The sequence below is a fragment of the Pongo pygmaeus genome, chromosome 12, assembly GCF_028885625.2.
Source record: "Pongo pygmaeus isolate AG05252 chromosome 12, NHGRI_mPonPyg2-v2.0_pri, whole genome shotgun sequence".
In the NCBI taxonomy this organism is placed as follows: domain Eukaryota; kingdom Metazoa; phylum Chordata; class Mammalia; order Primates; family Hominidae; genus Pongo; species Pongo pygmaeus.
The window spans coordinates 462,364-482,646 of NC_072385.2; the positions used below are offsets into that span (position 1 = coordinate 462,364).

General features: G+C 40.2%; 3 pseudogenes; 2 read left to right on the forward strand and 1 right to left on the reverse strand.

Moving 5' to 3' along the window:
• Positions 1–1,639: 1,639 nt before the first annotated feature.
• LOC129026038 (angiogenic factor with G patch and FHA domains 1-like) lies at positions 1,640–4,333 on the reverse strand (annotated as a pseudogene).
• A 1,889-nt stretch (positions 4,334–6,222) lies between these two features.
• On the forward strand, positions 6,223–7,120 carry LOC129026039 (retinoic acid receptor responder protein 2-like; annotated as a pseudogene).
• A 10,610-nt stretch (positions 7,121–17,730) lies between these two features.
• Positions 17,731–19,388, forward strand: LOC129026051 (protein FRG2-like-2; annotated as a pseudogene).
• The last annotated feature ends 895 nt before the right edge of the window (positions 19,389–20,283 follow it).

Below are 20,283 nucleotides of genomic sequence, written 5' to 3' on the forward strand. Positions count from 1 at the left end.
AGATTTATGTGCCATATAATTTCTTATGATGCTTCACCCCAGTAGCTCATCTCATTGTGTGCAACATAATTTATAATTTAATCCTCACATATGGGAAACACCACATTCCAATGCCTGCAGGCAGTGTCTCTTTGTTTATTCCATTTGCCTTGTCAGAAGGGAACAACCCACATGGACCTGACATTCTTGTAATCACATGCATCTGAGTGGAGCCCTGGCCTCTTAGGTTGATTACTTCTCTGGATCATTACCTTTATTTACTTCCAGTCCTGGGAAGTTTTCTTAATTTCCTTTCAACTATATTAGGCATTCTGTGAATTCTTATAACTTCTTGGTGATTTTAATTGTCTGCATTAAGTGTTTATATTATTTTTCTGAAAAGCAGAAATATCAATAATTGCATATATGAGTGAAATATTTTACATAGATTTTCTATGGCATCTATCACCATGAGAAATTCCAAGTTTTTTTTCATTTGAAACACCCCTCTCATCAATAGACCATATTGTAATAATTTGTAGAGTGTGATTACTTTATATCATTAGAAAATTAATTATATATTATGTACATATTTTTGAAATACTCCACTGCAATAAATAGTATATGGTCAGAAGTATTGTTTTCTCTAACATAAAACTAATATGAGTAAAATTATTTTCCTGAATTCAGACCTTTTGGCTTCAATGGCCATTCTGTCTCATTAGGACTTCCCTGATCCATAAAAGACATTTGTATTTTTTGTTAATTCATAATTTATTGAAATGAATAATTTAACGTTATAATGTTTTATGGCAATTTAGGACATTTTCAATAAATATATTGAGCTTGAGGCCCTTGCTAAGTATTCCTTTTGTACTCAAAATCAGATTTTTCTGGCACAACTTCATTGCCTGCAATGGTATTTATAAGAAGTATGAATGCCAGCACATGGACTATTTCAATACTGTACTCATTTGTTCATGTATAAACATTTCATTAGCTATGAAACAAACCAAATGCAAATGCTGAATGTACAGTATATATCAACATATTCAGATTCTTCACCGAAGAAAACAATAAAAGACGAATTTTCTGTGACGTGTCACCTGTTCATTAGTTCTTTAATATGATTTAGGCTATTCCAAATATAAGAAAATGTATGCATCACTATTCATGTTGTCTCAACATTTTTTATCTAGGTCCTGAAGGGCATAAAAAAGAATATATATTGTCAGATTTATTCTTATAGATTTTAGATGTTTCTTTTGCTGTATTTTCTGTGCATACTAGTATGAATATATGGAGACAAGGACAAATGAACATTTAAGTGGTTATATGAATTTTGCTTATATGGCTAATTGCTTATATGGATGTTGTAAATGACAAGATAAAATAGTAAAGTTTGATAAACTTATCTGTGCCCTGTGAACTTTAGTTCACTTACTGTATAATTTAATTCAGTCACTAATAATTAGTTTAAAAAGTGTTTTTTAAAAGCTGCAAACCACATTTTATTACACATTTCTGAATCAGGAAGGGGTAAACTGTGACACAGCTTTCTTGTGGTACTGACTTTTTTGGGGAGAAACATTCTGCAATAAAATAAGAGTTTCCAAACTCTATTTATAAAAAAGCTTGAGTTTTCTTCTGTGATTAACCTTCACTCCTCAGTCCCTTTTACCCAAGGAATGGTTCCTAGGTCATCTTTTGGAAGTTTAGTTTCTGGAAAGTTTTCAGCAAATCTCTCCTGTGCTTTGTCCCAGTTGTTGTTGTTGTTGTTCTTGTTTTGGAGAAGGTGAGTCTCTTTAATTGAGGATGGTTTGTCTGTCTCCAATCCTGCATGTGTTTGCAAAGCTGAAGCTGTATTGGAATTTTTATTCTCCCACCATCCCTCCTCAGGCCTTCTCCTGTTTTCAACGCATCTTTTTCAACATCTTCTGACCTTTGTCGCTATCAGTAATTTCAGAACGAACAGATGCAGGAGCATCATCTCTTTGGAAATTTCCTTCACTTCCAATCTGCTCCCTATGTTTTCCAACTCTATCTTTATATTTTTGATTCTCCGGTATCTTATCATTTTTGTAGTCTGTATTCTGTAAACCATATTTTACTCGTATATTTTTAAAATCCTTTTCTTCTTTCCAACTCGTTTCCTTCTTAGTTAGTGATGGACCAACAAATGATTCATCTTTCTTATCAAGGAAAAGGTGAGCTCTAACCTGCCCTGGTTCACATCCAACACAGCTATTACTGCCATGGTGAATGTAATAAGATAACACAGTGTCTACAACTTTCACTTTATCTCCATGCTCAGGTTCATAAGGGTCACATTTAGTTTTCAGCTGAACAATCCATTTTCCGTTAACAATTGTTCCATTTTGACTGCCTGATCCAAAAGGACATAACTTTGTAAGTCATGGTCAAAATAGATTTCTGCATGAAACTTACAGCAACTTCAGGGATTCGAAGAGTATGCTCCATATCATTTTCTCTTCCAATTGTAGCAGGTTTTACAGCAGTAATGATGAAGAATGATCCTGTCTGTAACACAGGTGATCTAACGACAATTACTGTCATATATGAGGGCCACACTTTTTCCTAATCTTCCTCCTCAGTATCTTTTGCAGTTGCATTGCCTTTACTGGTAATGCCTTCATCATAACTACCCTCGGTCTGAGAGTCGTAATTTCACCTTCTTCAGGTTCACTATCACTCTCTGTGATTTTCTCATCCTTAAAGATGAATCGAGATGTTTTCATTAAGAGGAGATTCCATAGCATTTCCACTAACTGGAACAGTGAATTTTGGGGGATTATTTTTGTGATGAATGCCTATTTTGGCTTTTTTTTTCACATTTGTGAAATTGTTTTTCCCGTTGCAGCTTGTATGTTCAACACTGAAGGCTTCTTGATCCTCTGAATTCAAATCCTTTTCCTCACTTTTTTTTTTTGTAGAAGAATCTGGATCCTTTCTTTTCACAATTTTTCATTTTTGTTTTGTGCTATAAGTCTGAAAATGTTGCAAATCTACTCGAGAATGAAATCCATAGCGACCACTTCCCACATCACAGTAGTAATAAATTAAATCATAATATATTTCATTCTCAGAATCTTAATAGAAACCAGTGCTGTGGTCAAAATACAGTCCAGTATTTTCATCATAACTTAATCCAGTCTGTGATAAAGCCGCTTCTGCTGCACCTCTCAAACTTCCATCTAATGACGAACCTTCTAAGGACGTATCTTGTGCTGCTAATGCAGTTGCTGGCTCCTGTGAATTTGAGGCAAATGACCCTCTTGTCTACATTTAACATTTGGTGTCTTATCAGTACCAGGGTGAGCATCATTTTCTATTTATAACTGGTCGTTAGAATTCAAAGCAAGAGTTTCAATATCCTGATCTTGCTGATTTGACAGTTCAGTCACTCACTTTGTTTGGAAGACTAACATCATTAGAGTAGGTCTGATAATAATAATCTGAGATTGTCCAAGGAGCATGGTTCTCTGCGAGTACTTCTACATCAGACTTTTATTATCTCCATTTCTCCCTCAGCGGAGTACGTGACTGAGTTCTTCCAGCTGCGTGCGGAGCTCCTGGCGGTTGCTCGTGTCGCTCTGAGCAGCCGTCCTGTGCGAGGCCATAGCGTCTCCCGTTCCCGCACCTGCCGCCTGCAGCTCCGCGTTCTGGTTCCAGCTTCTCCGCCCTCCTTCTCCGCTGGGCCAGCTCGGGCTCGGAGAGGGGAGGAGGGGCCACAGTGAAGGCGCTGGCGGCGGGTACGGGCCCGAGGCCGTGAGTTCGGGCGCCCGACGGCTGCGGCCTCGGAGGGGCTGCTCGGGTCCGAAGCGGAGGCCGGCGGAGCCACAGCCACGGGGGCCGCGGGAGGAGCGTCGAAGTCCAGGGGCCAGAAGCGCTCCAGCTGTTCCCGAGTTGAGCTGCAAACAGTATCCAAGCGTGTTTTAAATCGAGTTTCCCTGTGGCTAGATATGACCTGCTGCTTACTCTTACTTTTTTTCTCCATTCGTTGAGCTATGATTGACAAATTGAAAAGTGTGTATTTTTAGGGTGTGCAATAGAGTGTTTTGAGATGTCAGTAGTCTTTACATTACCTCAGTTAAGCTAGTTAGCATATCTATCCCCTCACATAGTTAATACGTTTCTGTATGTGTGGTGAGAGCACCTGAGATCTACTCTTGTAGCAAATTTCAAGTACACAGTGTTGTTAACTATAGTCACTATTCTGTACATTAGGTCCCAGCAGTTACTCACCTTGTAACAGAAGGTGCCCCCTTCCATGGAAATCTCCCCACTTTCCCCACTTCCTAGCCCATGGGAACCACCGTTCTACTGTTTCCATGGCTTTTTATTCTTTTATTTTTATTTACTTTTTTAGATTTTACATACAAAGGAGATCATGCAGTAGTTGTCCTGTATTCCGCTTATTTCACTTAGCATAATGTCTTCAAGATTTATCAATATTGTACTAGATGAAAGAGTTTCATTTTTATTAAAGCTGAAATTATGTATCAGTTTATTTATCTGTATCAGAGGAGTGCACATACCCTTGCTGATCCTGATTTTATGTCCTTTGGCTATATACTCCAAATTGGGATTAATGGTAGTTCTAGTTTAAAAATTTTAAGGAACTTCCATACTGTTTTTCATAATAGCTGCACCAATTGACATCCTCAGCAACAGTGGACAAGTGCTCTCTTTTTCTACACCCTAACACTTTTTATCTTTTGACTGTTTGATAATAGGCATCCAAACACCACGATAAGGTGATACCTCATTGTGATTTTGATTTTAATTACTCTTATAATTAGTGATGTTGAGCATTTTTTATATACCTGCTGGCCATTTGTATATCTTTGGAAAAATTGCTATTTATATATTTTGCCCAATTATTAATCAAGAAATTGCTTTTAATTCTGCTGTGGGTTCTTTTTTTGTATTGATTAGTATGACATATATTTTAGATAGTAACATATTATCCTATATATGGTTTACAAATATTTTCTCCCATTTCCTATAATGCCTTTATATTTTGTTGATTGTTTCCTTTATTGTGCAGAAAATTTTTACTTTGACATAGTTCCACTTGTTCATTTTTGCTTTTGTTGACTGTGTTCTTGGTGTCATATCCAAAACATCATTGCCGTGACCAGTGTCAAGGAGGTTTTTCTCCATTTTTTTTTAAGAGGATTCATGATTTCAGTTCTTATGTTTAAGTCTTTATTTCATTTCAAATTCATTTTGTGATGATATGAGAGAAAGGTTCACTTTTTTCTGTGCATATCTAGTTTTTCCTACACCACTCCTTGATGTGTTTATCCTTTCTCCATTCTGTGGGATTGGTTGACTGTATATCCGTGAGTTTATTTCTGGGTCCTCTATTCTGTTCTATTGGTTTTTATGTAGGTACTATACTATATTGATGACTACAGTTTTGTAATATAGTTTGAAATCAGGAAGTGTGAGGCTTTCAGCCTTTTTGTTCTTCTCAGCATTTGGCTATTTGAGGTCTTTTGTGGTTCCATACTAATTTTAAAATTGTTGTTCTACATTTTAATAAAATGGCATTAAAATTTTGATAGAAATTTAACTCTGTAGATCACTTTGTGTAGTATGGATATTTTAATATTATTAATTTTTAGAATCCATGAACACATATTTCTCATTTTGTATTCTTCATTTTCTTTCCTCAACATTTTATAGTTTTCAGTATGCAGATCTTCCATATTCTTTGTTAACTCATTCCTAAGTATTTCATTCTACTTGATAATATTGTAAATGGAACTATCTTTATTCCTGTTTCAGATATTTTGTTATTACTGTAAAAAAATGCAACTGATGTTCATATGTTAATATTGTATCCTGAGAATTTACTGACTTGGTTAGTTATAATAGGTTTTTTTTTTTTTCCTGGTAAAATGATGGTTATTCTGAATTCTGGTTAAACTTTAAATTGATAATTGCTATTATCATTTCACAATTATTTAAAATATGACCAGATGGATTCCTGCTTTCATGAATTCAATGGAATTCAAACCTTCCCATTTAAAATAATTTTGTCTGGTTGACCTAGCCCCGGGGATTGAGGGCACCCCGTGGGAGCCCGGAGATTCGCCTGGGGGTGGGAGGGAGAAGCCGTCAGAGAGGGGGCTGAGCTGGGGAAGCAGAGAGGGGCTCCGGGGACAGCCGGGAGGAGAGAGGGTTGTGTCGGAGACCCAGTGGGGAGAGAGAATGGGCCAGAAAAGGAGGAAGGGTGAGAGTGGGCAACAGGACGGCTTCCCGGCGCGGCAGGGAACTTTGCTGAAACTGCGGGCCCCGGGGAACAGCGCGGGCAGGGTGGGAGGGAGTGGAGAGGACCCGGCACACCCCAAGGTCAGTGTGGAGAAAGGGACATTTCCCGGTTCCTTCGCCTCTGCCCAGCGTTCTGCGGGCATGGCCCCCCCAGGGGCAGGGCAGGGGAGGAGGTGGCTCCCGGCGGGCTCGGAGAACTAAGGGGCGCACACCCGCTTCGCAGGGCCGGGGTGACAGGGGAAGCCTGAGACGGCTGCGGATCTCGCTGGCCCCGTGGGTGGGCGCGGGGGACGCGGGGGCGGGGTGCCGAGCACAGGGGGCCAGCGCCGGGGCCTGCAGGTGGCCCTGGAGGAGTCTGCAAGCACCCGCCCTTGCAGCGGGCCTTCCGGGAGACCAGTGTGGACAGCGCCCTGGACACGCCCTTCCCAGCTGGAACATTTGTGAGGCTGGAATTTAAGCTCCGGCAGACAGAGAAGCGGCGGGAGGAAGGACTGGAAGAAACCCAAGTGCAAAGACCTGCCCGAGAGGAGGAAGCAGAAATGCCTGACCTGCGTCAAACTGGACTGTGAGGATAAGGTTCTGGGCACGATGGTTCGCTGCCCTCCAGAGACGCAGACTCGGCGGGAGCCTGAGGAGCACCAGGAGGCCCGGTGCAGCCGGGCGGGGCGGGCGGTGAGGACCCCGCAGCTGCTGGTTCCCCGCACAGTTCGCCTTCTCCAAGGCCCGGCCCCCGGCGGAGCCCAGCACTGAATCGCATGGCGCCCCCTGGAGCCCTGGCGGGGGTAACCAGTGGAAGACCCACCTCCCAGGGAAAGGACCCCACTGTATCCCCAGATAATAAAACTGTTCTCTCCCCCCAAAAAACAAACAAATAATTTTGTCTGATGTTTGAAAATGTGTATGTGTACTGGTCAAAATGCTGTCCATTTATCTATATGCCTAATTAGTCAAACTTTTTAATGAAGTTATTTAACGTTCTTTTTTATTATGAAACAAAACAGTAAATTTGTTAATGGTTTTAATATCATCTAATATGATTGAAAATATGTCAATTTGTCATTGCCAATGAATCTTTGTGTTATTTATTTTACCCTATTACATATTCTGTCCATAAAGGTCTAAGTGGCTTAGAATCTTGCCTAACATATTGTATGTGCTAAGTACTAACTACTCGAATTCATCAAATTATCTTTCTATACCATTCTTAAAATACAATATTATTTTATTTATTTTTATTAAAATTTTTTGTCTAATATAATTATTTATGAAAATTATGAGGTCTATTCAGTTTGTCCTCTTGATAAAAGCCAAAGTTTTTTTTTTCTCTTTTTTTTTTTTTTTTTGAGACGGAGTCTCCCTCTGTTCCCAGGCTGGAGTGCAGTGACACAATCTCGGCTCACCACAACCTCCGCTTCCCGGGTTCAAGTGATTCTCCTGCCTCAGCCTCCCGAGTAGCTAGGACTACAGGCATGTGCCACCACGCCCGGCTAATTTTTGTATTTTTAGTAGAGATGGGGTTTCACTATATTGGCCAGGCTGGTCTTGAACTCCTGGACCAAGTGATCTGCCCGCCTCAGCCTCCCAAAGTGCTGGGATTATAGGCTTGAGCCACCGCACCAGGCCTTTTTTTTTTTAATCTCTTTATTAATATGTTAGAGAGTACAAATGCAGCTCTCTCACAGGAGCATGTTGCATAGTGATGAAACATGGGCTTTTGGTGTGACAATCATCTGAATGTTGTTTATTGTCCCAATTAGTTATTTTCTCATTCCTAAACCCTCTCCAACCTCCCATCTTTCTGAGTTTCCAGCGTTTATTTTTCCAGTCTCTATATCCAAGTGTATGCGTAATTGAGTTCCCACTTACAAGTGAGAAAATACAGAATTTGATTTTCTGTTTCTGAGTTTTTTCACTTACAATAATGGCCTCCAGTTTTATTCATGTTGTTGCAAAAGACATGATTTTATTCTTCTTCATGGCTGAGTAGCATTCCATGGTATACTTGTAGAGCACATTTTCTTTATTCAATTGTTGATTGATAAATTTAAATTGATTTCATATATCAGCTATTATGAATAGTGCTGTGATAAACATGTGAGCATGGGTATTTTCTTTATGTAACAAATTGTTTTCCTTTGGGTAGATACCAAGTAGTGGGAGTGCTGAATCAAATGGAAGTTCTATTTTTAGTCTATTTTGAAATCTCCATACTGTTTTCCATAGAGGTTGTAGAAAGTTACTTTCCCACAAACAATGTATAAGTGTTCCCTTTTCTCTATATCCTTGCCGATAGCTCATTTTTCTGCTTTTTAGTAATAGCCATTCTGCATGGTGTAAGTTGGTATCTCATTGTGGTTTTTAACTGGTATTTCTCTGTTCATTGACAAGGTTGAGCATCTTTTACGTGCTTGTTGACCATTGACCATCAGTGTCTTTTTTTTTTTTTTAATGTTCATGTTCTTTGCTTGCTTTTTAATGTTTACTTGTTTTATTTTTGTTGAGCTGTTTGAGTTCCTTGCATATTCTTGACACTAGATCTTTGTCACATGCAAAACTCGTAAACATTTATCTCATTCCATAGGTTTTCTGTTCACTGTGTTAATTAGAAAGCTCATTTTCAGGAGCTTTTTAGTTTAATTGAGTTCCTTTTGTCTATTTTTGTTATTGGTACATCTGCTTTTGAGATATTAGTCATAAATTCTTTGTCCAAGTCAATGTCTAGAAGAGTTTATCCTAGAGTTTCTTCTAGCATTTTTATAGTTTCAGGTCTTACATTTTAGTCTTTTAATCCATATTGAGTTGATTTTTGTATATGGTGGGACATAGGGGTCCCATTCCATTCTTCTGCATACGGCAATATAATTTTTCCAGCACAATTTGTTGAATAGGATGTCATTTCTCCAGTGTGTGTTTTTGTTGACTTTGTAAAATATCAGTTGTTTGTAGGTATGTGGCTTTATTCCTAGGTTCTCTATTCTGTACCATTGATCTATGTGTCGATTTATATCAGTACCGTGCTGTTTTGGTTACTACAGCCTTCTAGCACAATTTTAAGTCAAATAATGTAATATCTCCAGCTTTATTCTCTTTGCTTAGATTTGCTTTGACTATTCAGGCTCTTTTTGTGGTTCCATGTGAATTTTAGTGTTTTTTTTTTTCTAATTTTATAAAAAGTAACATTGGCATTTTTGTAGGAATTGCATTTAATATGTAGATTGCTTTGGGCAGTAGAGTCATTTTATTGATCATAATTCTTCCAATCCATGAGCATGGGATGTTTTTCTCTTTTGTGTCATGTACAATTTCTTTCATCAGTATTTTGTAGTTTTCCTTGCAGGGATCATTCATCTCTTTGACTAATTGTATTTCTAAGCATTTTACCTTTTTTGGTAGCTATTGTAAAAGGAAGTGACTTTTTAATTCAGTTCTCAGCTTGATCATCATTAGTGTATAAAAATGCTACCAATTTTTGTACACTGATTTTTGCATCCTGAAACATTATTAAATTTATTTATTAAACCTAAGAGTTTTTACGGCGGTCTTTAGAATTTTTGTATATATCATATTATATAATCATCAAAGAGGGACAATTTGACTTTCTAATTACAACCACTTAGATGCTTCCACCAAGATCAATAGACAGAGTCTCTGGGGAGGGCACAGGTGATGGTATTTCTTTAAACTGGCCATGTGATTATGGCTGGAAGCATGGGCTGAGAGCCACTTAGCTAAGCATTGCCTCTCAAGTCTTTTTCTTTCTTTCTTTCTTTCTTCCTTTCTTCCTTTCTTCCTTTCTTCCTTTCTTTCCTTCTTTCCTTCTTTCCTTCTTTCCTTCTTTCCTTCTTTCCTTCTTTCCTTCTTTCTTTCTTTCTTTCTTTCTTTCTTTCTTTCTTTCTTTCTTTCTTTCTTTCTTTCTTTCTTTCTTCTTTCTTTCTTTCAACAGAGTTTTCACTCATTGTCCAGGCAGGAGTGCAGTGGCGCCATCTTGGCCCACTGCAACTTCCACCTCCCAGGTTCGAGTGATTCTGCAGTCTCAGCCACCCGAGTAGCTAGGATTACAGGCACCAGCCACCACACCTGGCTAATTTTTGTATGTTTTAGTAGAGACATGGTTTGGCCATGTTGCCCAGGCTGGTCTTGAACTCCTGACCTCAGGTGATCTGCCCACTTCGGCCTCTCAAAGTGTTGGGATTACAGGCATGAGTCACTCCGCCCAGCTGCCTCTCAAGTTTCAATGTGCATATGAATTATTTCCGATTCCAGGCTCTCTCTTAGTGATGTGATACTGCAGGTTTGGAAGGGGTCCATGAATTGGCTTCTTTAAAAAGTCTCCTCTTAATGCTGATGTTTCTTCCACTACATCCAATATAGTAGCACTCAGCTAGAGGAAGTAAGCACAGCACAGACCTCCTGACACCCAACACTGTTACCACAACACAAATACTTTTGGCCCAAAGTGGAAGCCACCAATCACCATTTTCAAACATGTCATTTTCTGCTGGCTCTTTACAGTTTAGAAAGCCTAGAGAAGGCATCAATGTTTGAATAAGTCTGCATTTGGAAAACATGTACACATGAGTTAATACAATGTTTATTGAGCACATACTATGTGTTCAGAAGTCTGTTACAGAGCACTGTTCAGGAAACATTACATGATGTGAGTTAATCTTCATAGTACCCTGGGAGTTGGGTGCTAAGTTTTCTGTAATTTTCAGGATTTAAATGAAGGGCCTAGCGTTTCTATTTTTTCTTCCATTTTAAAAATTATTTACCTGGAAAATAAAATGTGCAGAATAAAAGCTATATCGACAGATGAAAGGGATAGAGAAAAAAGGGTGAACTGTTCAGAGAGATGTTTTATATTTATATTTACCTTCTTGTGCCTTGTGGAGCAGCTACTGAATTTGCAGGAATGGAAAACAAGTTGCTAGGTGGGGTGTCTCTAGAAGCACTGGCTTCAATGAAAAAGAAATTATAACCCCCAAATATAGAATTATTTGCTTCCACTTATCTGTTTTTCCATTTTAGGAAATTGTGGGCACCAGCTCAGGAGAGGCAGCAGGAGCCCCCGCCCGAATCTCTGGTCTCCTTTAATCAGTTCTGTGAGAGAAGATTCTAGGGTGAGGCCAGACCTGGATGAGGCCTTAGAAAAGGGTGGATCTGGGCAGGGCTGGAACAGAAAGTGGACCCCATGTTTCTGATGTTCATGCTGGTGGAGTATTTCCAGTTCTGTCTTTCCTAAGCCTGCCCAACAGAGACTTGACTCTTAGAGCTTGTGTAATTTTAATCTGTTTTAGTCACTTCCCTGTCAACTTTTATAACACATGATAACAAGAAACTTAAGCAAAACTCTTAGGGTTTTTTAGGACAATTATATGAGAAGCTAAAAACTTATTTTTACCAAGATAAAAGAAATAGAAATAATCACAACAGTAACAATAATTCTTCTGTCCATTAATAGCCCTTCAGGTGGTGACATCGGAACTCAAGGAACAGCATAAGGGAAATGGAGCAAATGCAGCCAAGGCCCCCTGTGCAGCTCCCTTCTCCCTTCCGACTATGGGATGCTGAATTCAGCCATTAATCCGTTTGCTCTAGATAAAAAGTTTCTGGACAGTAGAAACCATGAATTCTTCATCTGTTTTTCTGATGGTCATGTGCTATAGTTTAGATGTCCCCTCCAAATCTCATATTGAATTTTAGTCCTCAATGTGGCAGGTGGGGCCTGGGGAGGAGGTGGTTGAACCACCAGGTGAGTCCCTCATGGCTCTGTGCTGTCCTTGTGATAGTGAGTACTCTCAAGATCTGGTTGTTTAGAAGTGTGGCCCATCCCTCCCCCATCTTTCTTGTTTCTGCTTCTACCATGTGAGATGCCTGCTTCTCTTTCACCATGATTGTAAGCTTCCCCAGGCCTTACCAGAAGCAGACCCTGGTGCTATGCTTCCTGTACAGCCTGCAGAACCATGAGCCAATCAAACTCTTTTCTTATAAATTACCCAGTCTCAGGTTTTTTAAATAGCAATGCAAAATAGCTTAATACATCATATGAAAAGAAAGCAATTGATATATTTACCAGTTTGAGTATTTACCAGTTTCAGTCTCCAGACCTCTGCCTTGCTTCAACTCAAAGAACAGGAAGGGAGCAACCCCCATCTGCTGCTCCTGATTATGGGAGAATCTTCAGTTCATCTTAAAACATTTCAGTCAAAAGCCTCGTGTTTTATGTAGAAGAATGAGGGTGTCTGAAAGAATGGGTCTCTTTAATTATTTATTTTTTCTGAGACAGGATCTCTTTCCCTGTCATTCTGGCTGGGGTGCAGTGGCTCACTGCAGCTTTGACATTCTGTGCTCCAGCAATTCTCCCACCTCAGCCTCCCAAGTAGCTGGGACTACACGTGCACACTACCACAACCAGATAATATTTGTATTTTTGGCAGAGATGAGGTTTTGTTACGTTGAGCAGGCTGGTCTTGAGCTCCTGAGCTCAAGTGATCCTCCAGCCTCTGCCTTTCAAAGTGCTGGGATTACAGGTGTGAGCCACCACACCGGGCAGATGGGTCTTAACTGATTTTAATCAGGATACCTGAGCATGGAAGACATGCCCTTAATTTTTTTCCTAATACAATATTTGACAGTTATATAACTATGATTTTTTTATTCCTGTGATTCATAAGGATATGATAGTAAAAGGCCTTGAAAGCCTGTAGGAAAAAAGTGCTATATTGTGCTTGAAACCATCTTTTACTCTGAAAGCAAGTGCCATCCAGATACACCTGTTGAGAAGATATTTTCTCCTGCTGCATTTTAGTCAAACAGCTGAGTGTGTCTTGAAGTTGTTTTTTGATTTTTAACATGACAAGTGTATTTTCTAAGACCCCAAACTCAGGAGTGGGCATGGGGTAAATCACCGCTGCACACAAGGAATGCATGCGCAGCAAATACATTTCTCACCCCAAACCAGGGGTTGTTCCCCCTGGGTGCACACACGAATCACCAGGGAGGCTTTTAAAATTACCTAAACTCAAAAGGCAATGGATAAATGAATTCAGAATCCCTGCGGTGGGACCTAAGCCACAGTGCTGTTTAAAGCTCTCTGGGTGACTATGGGGTACAACCAAACCCCCAAACTGCTGCTTTAAATCAGCCTCTTCGGGTGAACTAGTGGCAAATGGTTTCCGGAAATGAATGGTTTAAATCAGCCTCTTCCGGTGAAGGGCAAATGGTTTCCTGAAATGAATGGTTTAAATCAGCCTCTTCCGGTGAACTAGTGGCAAATGGGTTCCTGAAATAAATGGAAAGATTTGCTGCTGGGTTGTGCTCTTCTGATCTTACCTGCATTACCTACTTTTCCTTGCCGAACTGACCTCTGCTACATATTTTATTCCTGATTCAATCCAGTTCTACTCATACCAAATGCATAGTATGCACTAGGTGCCCTTGCATTGCTGAACCTCACTCTTGGGTGAGGACTTTGCTGAAAAATAATTGCATCCTAAAAAAACTCAAAATACTGGACTCGAATGATCCTCCTGCCTTGGCCTCCCAAAGAGCTGAGACTGTAGGCATGAGCCACTGTGCTTGGCCTATACCCTAAAAAATTAAAACTGTCTTACTTACTAAATTGATGTAAACATGGGAAGACCTAGAAGGTCACCAAAGTGTTAGGACATAAGTAAATACCTTGGAATATTAATATCCATCTGATGATGCCCTGAACAAACATGTCCCACTTTAAAACGATACAAAACAGTGCTATTATTCTGAGATATGATGTTAAAATTTTGTGCAAATAAGTAATATTTAAATTTGTATATATGTATAACGTTCTTGCAGAAAGATGTGTACAAAGAAATCAGGTAAAGTTCAATGAATTATTACAAAGTGAACACACGTGTGTAACCTAGAAATAGAACCAGGTTCACTGATGCCCTGGCAACCACTTTCTCTCTTTTTGCTCCCCCAAAGTCACTAAGATCTTAAGAGCTAACATTGTAGATCAACTTTGTATTATTATACATGTTTTATTACAGAAAATTTAAAACATACACAAAAATAAAAGAAACAGTACAATAGGCCTGTTACCCAGCCTCAACAACAACTAATAACATGCCAATTTTGTATTATCTATACTTCAACTCATTTCTCACACAGACTTTATTATTTATTATTATTTTTTCTGATAAAAAATGTGTGCTCATTGAAGGTAAAATCTTGGCTGAGCACAATGTCTTAAGCCTGTGCAATCCCATCACTTTGGAATGACAAGGCAGGAGGATCATTTGAGGTCAGGAGTTTGAGAGCAGCCTGGGCTGCATAGTGAGACCACATCTTTATTAATTTTTTTTTAATTAATCAGGCACGGTGGTGCACACCTGTAGTTCCAGCTACTTGGAATGTTGACATAGCAGGATCCCTTGACTCTAGGAGTTTGAGGCTACAGTGAGTTGTGATTGTGCCACTGCACATCAGGCTGGGTGACAGAGTGAGACTCTGTCTCAAAAAAAAATAAATAAAGGTTCGACCTTAACTAGCTTTTTACACATAAACACACCCATATAAACAATCCCTCTTTTAACAATAGAAGTACCAAATTAAAAATCATTAATATGAACCCATTTTTAACTCAGACTTCATCTTTTAATAAGTTTCTTTTTTTTTTTTTTTGAGGTGAGATGTGCACTCATTGAAAGGTCTAATCTTGGCTGTGCACAGTGGCTCACATTTGTAACCTCATCACTTTGGAAGCCAGAGCTCAGGAGTTTGAGACCAGCCTAGGCAACACAACAAGACCTCACTGGGGCCAGATAGTGAGACCTTATCTCTACAACAATTTTTTAAAAGTTAGTTGGGCATAGTTGTGCACACTTGTAGTCACAGCAATTTGGGAGGCTGAGTTGGGAGGATCACTAGATTCTGGGAGGTCAAGGCTGCAGTGAGCTATGATTGCATCACTGCACTCCATCCAGAGGGACAGAGTGAGGCTCTGTCAAAAAAAGGTACAATTTTAACTGTACGTGTTTGACACATCAACACATCCATATAAAAAATCCCTCTCTTAAAAACAAAAGTACCCAATTTAACAGTCATTAATATTCATGGGAATTACCTAGAAATTTTTTGTTTGCTTTGGTTTGGATTTTTATTGAAAGGGGACACCTAGAAATGTTATTTAAAATCTAGATTTGGATAAAAATAAGCCTGAGTTTTTTCTTTTTTTGAGACGGAGTTTTGCTCTGTCACCCAGCTGGAGTGCAGTGGTATAATCTCGGCTCACTAAAACCTCTGCCTCCGGGGTTCAAGCAATCCTCCTGCCTCCCAACTAGCTGGGATTACAGGCGTGAGCCACCACATTCAGTTAATTTTTTTTTTTTTTTGTATTTTTAGTACAGATGGGGTTTCCTTATGTTGGCTAGGCTAGCCTTGAACTCCTGACCTAAGGTGATCCACCTGCCTTGGCCTCGCAAAGTGCTGGGATTACAGGCATGAGCCACCGCACCCAGCCAGGCTTGAGTTTTGCCTGAGAATTTGTCTTTCTAAGAAAGTACATCATATGGCAGTTACAAGGTCTCTTTTATCTAAAATATATAGAATTTAATAAATAAAAATTTTAAAAAATTACCTGAGATTAAAGGACACATCAAAACACATGTGTAATATGTTGTCTGTAGGAGTATATTTTAACAATGACATATATTATTAATAATCGTTAAATGTTATAATAATTTATTAACTAAAATGAACAAAATTTCTATTATGATATCTATGAAAATACTTTCTTAGAGTAAAATATTCTCATATCTTGAGAGGGCAATGGTTAAAAACAGCAAAGATGTGGAAGTCGATGTCTTATCAAGTACTTACTATCAAGTAAGTAGCAGACCTCTCTTCACACCTTTTACAGAGTTATCCAAAAAGCAGTCATTTACACAAGAGCAGACAATTTTCCTAGCTTTCTATTGAGTTTACATGTTAATATTGTTATAAAATTTAACTCAATTTTCTTATAAAATTACCTGACCAAATTTTATATATTATATCATAATATATCAAAATTTATTTAGATGTCAAATAAATTTTGATATAGTATTATAATATATAACGATATCATATTATGATAAGTTCCATTTACATTCAGATAATTTCCCTAGGCAGTGTCTGTCTACCACTAATTCTTTTCTCGTTCCACTGTTTGCACAGGCAGCACAGCTGGGAAAACACAGACTCACCCAACACAGCCTCTTCCCCGTGTCTTTCTCCCCCTTAGGGAATCAGTTCATCAGTCAATCAAGTCATTTAGGACTGGAGGCTGAGTACTCCCTAACATAGAAGGTCTTATTCCTGCTGCTTTCCTCATCAGAGGGGGAGGCAAGAAGGTCCTTTTAGGGGACACTTGCTTGGATATAGACTAGGCTAGTTGGAGGGCTCTGACCAGCAGAGAGACTCCACCGGAGTAGGAAGGGATGAGGCAGGTATTCTGAACCTGGAGCTCCACCACACCTTGTCCCGTCTCACAGAGGCAATTTTGAGAGTCTGCCCTGGAATATGGTGGATGTTGAGAAATAATGTGGGCTTTGACGGGATTCAGGTGGTGTCCGCGGTGTGAAGACAGTAGCTGAATGTTCAGAATCTAGGCTGTTTTTCTTGTGATCAGTTGGGTTACCTGTTTGAGACCAAGTCCACTTTTACTAGGGAGGCTGAATAAATTCCACAGAACACAATGGCGCTCCCAGGATGACTGAGGAAAGGTGAGAAAGGAGGAAAGTTTTTCCACCTAGATATTTTGCTACCTCAGGAATCAGGGGCTGATTAGGTTAGCACTGGCTCAACCTAATCAATTCAATTTTATTGCATTTGATCTAATTATCTTCCCCATTTTTAAGGTAGGAAGGGTCATTTCATTTGGTATTTATTTTTTCTCTGCATTTTTATTTCATCATATATGTGTGGATCTAATACAATCAACCAGAATTTGACATTTGTTGTTTCCAAGCATTTAAGAAATTATAATATCTATGCACACAATGTTAACACTATGTATAATAAATTCTCCTTCTGGGCAAAATATATAACATATGTCAATATAGGCATGTTTAATTGTGCATCTTGAAAGGTGAACAGGATCATAAAACCTTCCAGGTAGGAACTGGGACAGAAATTGAAACAAAAGATTCCCCGATCTTCCGATCCCTCTGCTCCCAGTTCTTTGTTTTCTTGAAACTATAAGAGGACCTGAAAATGTCTCCCCTTAACTGTGTCTAGGTCCCCAGTAGAACTACAGCAAGAAACTTCTGATTGAGGCTCTAAGAAGCGGCAGAAATGAGAAAACTGTTCAGCCAATAAGAGTAAGCCACGCCCAGCCGAGGGAGGTATAAAAGGCAGGTCTAGCAGAATAACCCACACTCTGCCTTTGGACGTGTGAGAGAGCGCACCTTTCCCTTGAGCTTCAACATGGGAAAGGGAAATGAAGACGCCGATCTCCACTGCTCCTCCATCCAGTGCTCCACTGACTAGCCCCCTTTCCAACAGATCTCCTTTACAGAAAAGGGCTCAGATGAGGAGAAACCATTCAAAGGAAAAGGCGAGATCGCCTTCTCCCATTCCAGTGAGAAGCACACACAAAGGCAAGGTAAGGCCTTGGGCTGCCCCTGTGGAGGCTGGAAGGAGGGTTGGAATCAGGAATACTCAGCTATGTGTCTTTGGCAGGGTTTTATTTTGAGATTTGGGGATAGGAAATGGCTTAGTGCCCTCATGGGACTTTGAGAAATGTGTTCACTCGTGACACTGGCAGAAGAGCTTCACATGAAAGACTGATCTGCAAAAATGCATCAGAGATAGACGATGGGACTCTGCCTAGGGAGAGGTGAGTCATCTAAACTTTCTTTTGCAGCAGGATCGGAGCCCAATCCAAACAAGGAGAATTCTGAGGCAACCAAGCTCAAGGCCGGGAACAGCACTGTTGGATCAGGTAAGATTTGGCTCTTTCAAGGTGAGAAGGGACAGGGCAGCAACACAGACTCCCCTGGCAAGGAAACTGGGAGCTCCTTGGCAGCCAGGGCCATACATATCCTGGACACTGGAGAACAGAAGAGAGCTGGGGTTTGGTGGTAACCTCAGCTCCTGTGTGTCCAGGACAGACTAGGAATTTCAGGATGCTCAGTTGGAGGCACTTTCTCAAACTCTCATTGTGTTCACAGAAACAGAGCCCAGCTCATATCGGGAAAACTGCAGGAAAAGAAAAATCAGTTCCAAGGACAGCTGCCAAGACAGAGCAGGTAGAATCTTGGTGTTTGTTGTTGGTGGTGGTGGTGGTGGTTTTTTTGTTTTTGGTTTGCCCCAAAAAGCAAATAATCAGGAAACTTTTATATGAGGCTGGAGCGGAAAGGGAGTTACTTATTGACAAGTAAATTTTTGAGATCCTAGCACTCTGAGAATATCTGGGGACTCACAAGGGGTTCAGCCTCACTTCATTCCAGTGCTGAGATAGGAAGGAGAGGGAGAGACAAGTGGGGTTCACCTGGGTGCACAGGGGGTTCTGGAAATGAGGGTCTGTGGGGACTGCTCTGGTGAGTCTCTCACATGCTTTCTTTGCAGGGAACTGTCCAGAAGAGGAGTGCAGCTTGACGTTGAATAAAAAATCAAGATCCTCCGCCGCCGTGCACAACAGTGAAATCCAGGAGACCTGTGATGTCCACCATAGGGGACGTTCCAGGGTTCGCACTGGGCGCAGCGAGCGGCATAGGTCTCGGGCCCTAGGAGTCCAAACACCGTCACTTCGAAAAAGCTTGGTGACCTCTGTGCGAGCTATGTCAGAGGCTGTTTATCAAGACCTAGCCCAGGTGTGGGCACAGCAGATCCATTCTCCACTGACCTGTGAGCAGCTGACACTGCTCACTCGGCTCCGGGGGCCTCTGTGTGCCCAGGTGCAGACTTTGTATTCCATGGCCACCCAGGCAGCTTATGTCTTCCCTGCTGACAGCTGGCTTGTCCCAGCCACACTGCCTGGTCCTGGGGATTCAGCCCTGGATAGAGAAGCCCATCCCTTCCCTGGGCAGGAGATAACTGAGCCTGTCAGTGGATCAGATAAGGCTAAGCTGGGAGCACCCTGACCCTATTCAGCAGAGATGCAGCTCTGGGAATGAGAACAAGGACCTGCTTCTTCTCAGATTCTTCCAGATGACCAGCAGTGACAATTTTAGATGCACTGTGTTAATAAATGACAGAACCTGAAGAAGTCATAGGAAAGAAACTTGAGCGGTATACTCAGAATGGTGAGCCCTGCATTTTGCAGACCGCTAAGGCTATAGACAAATTTTATATTTCATGTTAGACATTTGATGCCTTTTGGATGTCTGATGACAGTCGTGCATTTCTATATAATCAGAAAAATATTAGATTGTAATTGTGAATTTGCATATTTTAGATTGTAGAAAAGTAAATATAAAATTATATGCTCTTTTTTTTTTGAGACAGTCTTGCTATGTTACTCAGGCTGGAGTGCAGTGGCACAATCTTAGCTCACTGTAACCTCTGCTTCCTGGGTTCAAACAATTCTCATGCCTCAGCCTCCCAAGTAGCCGGGCCTACAGGCATGTACCGCCATGCCTGGCTAATTTTTTTTTCTTGTATTGTTAGTAGAGTTTTGTCACTTTGGCCAGGTTGGCCTCGACTCAAGTGATCTGCCAGCCTCCGCCTCCCAACGTGCTGGGGTTACAGGCATGAGCCGCTTTACCAAGAAATTGCTTCTCTTTTAATTCAGAAAAGGTTGTAGGCTCTCACTCTTCCATCCTGAACCCATGGAGTACTAATATCCACAAACCATTAGTAGCACTCCCTGTGGGAAAATGTCTATACATTTTTACAGTTTGCATAGTAAAATTACTATGCAAGCTATTTACTTTTAATATTTCTACTTAAAATTTAAGTCAAGATATATTAAATGGTAAATTATTGTACTTATTTATTCATCTGCCTCATGTTTTATTTCATTTTAAACATCCTAAA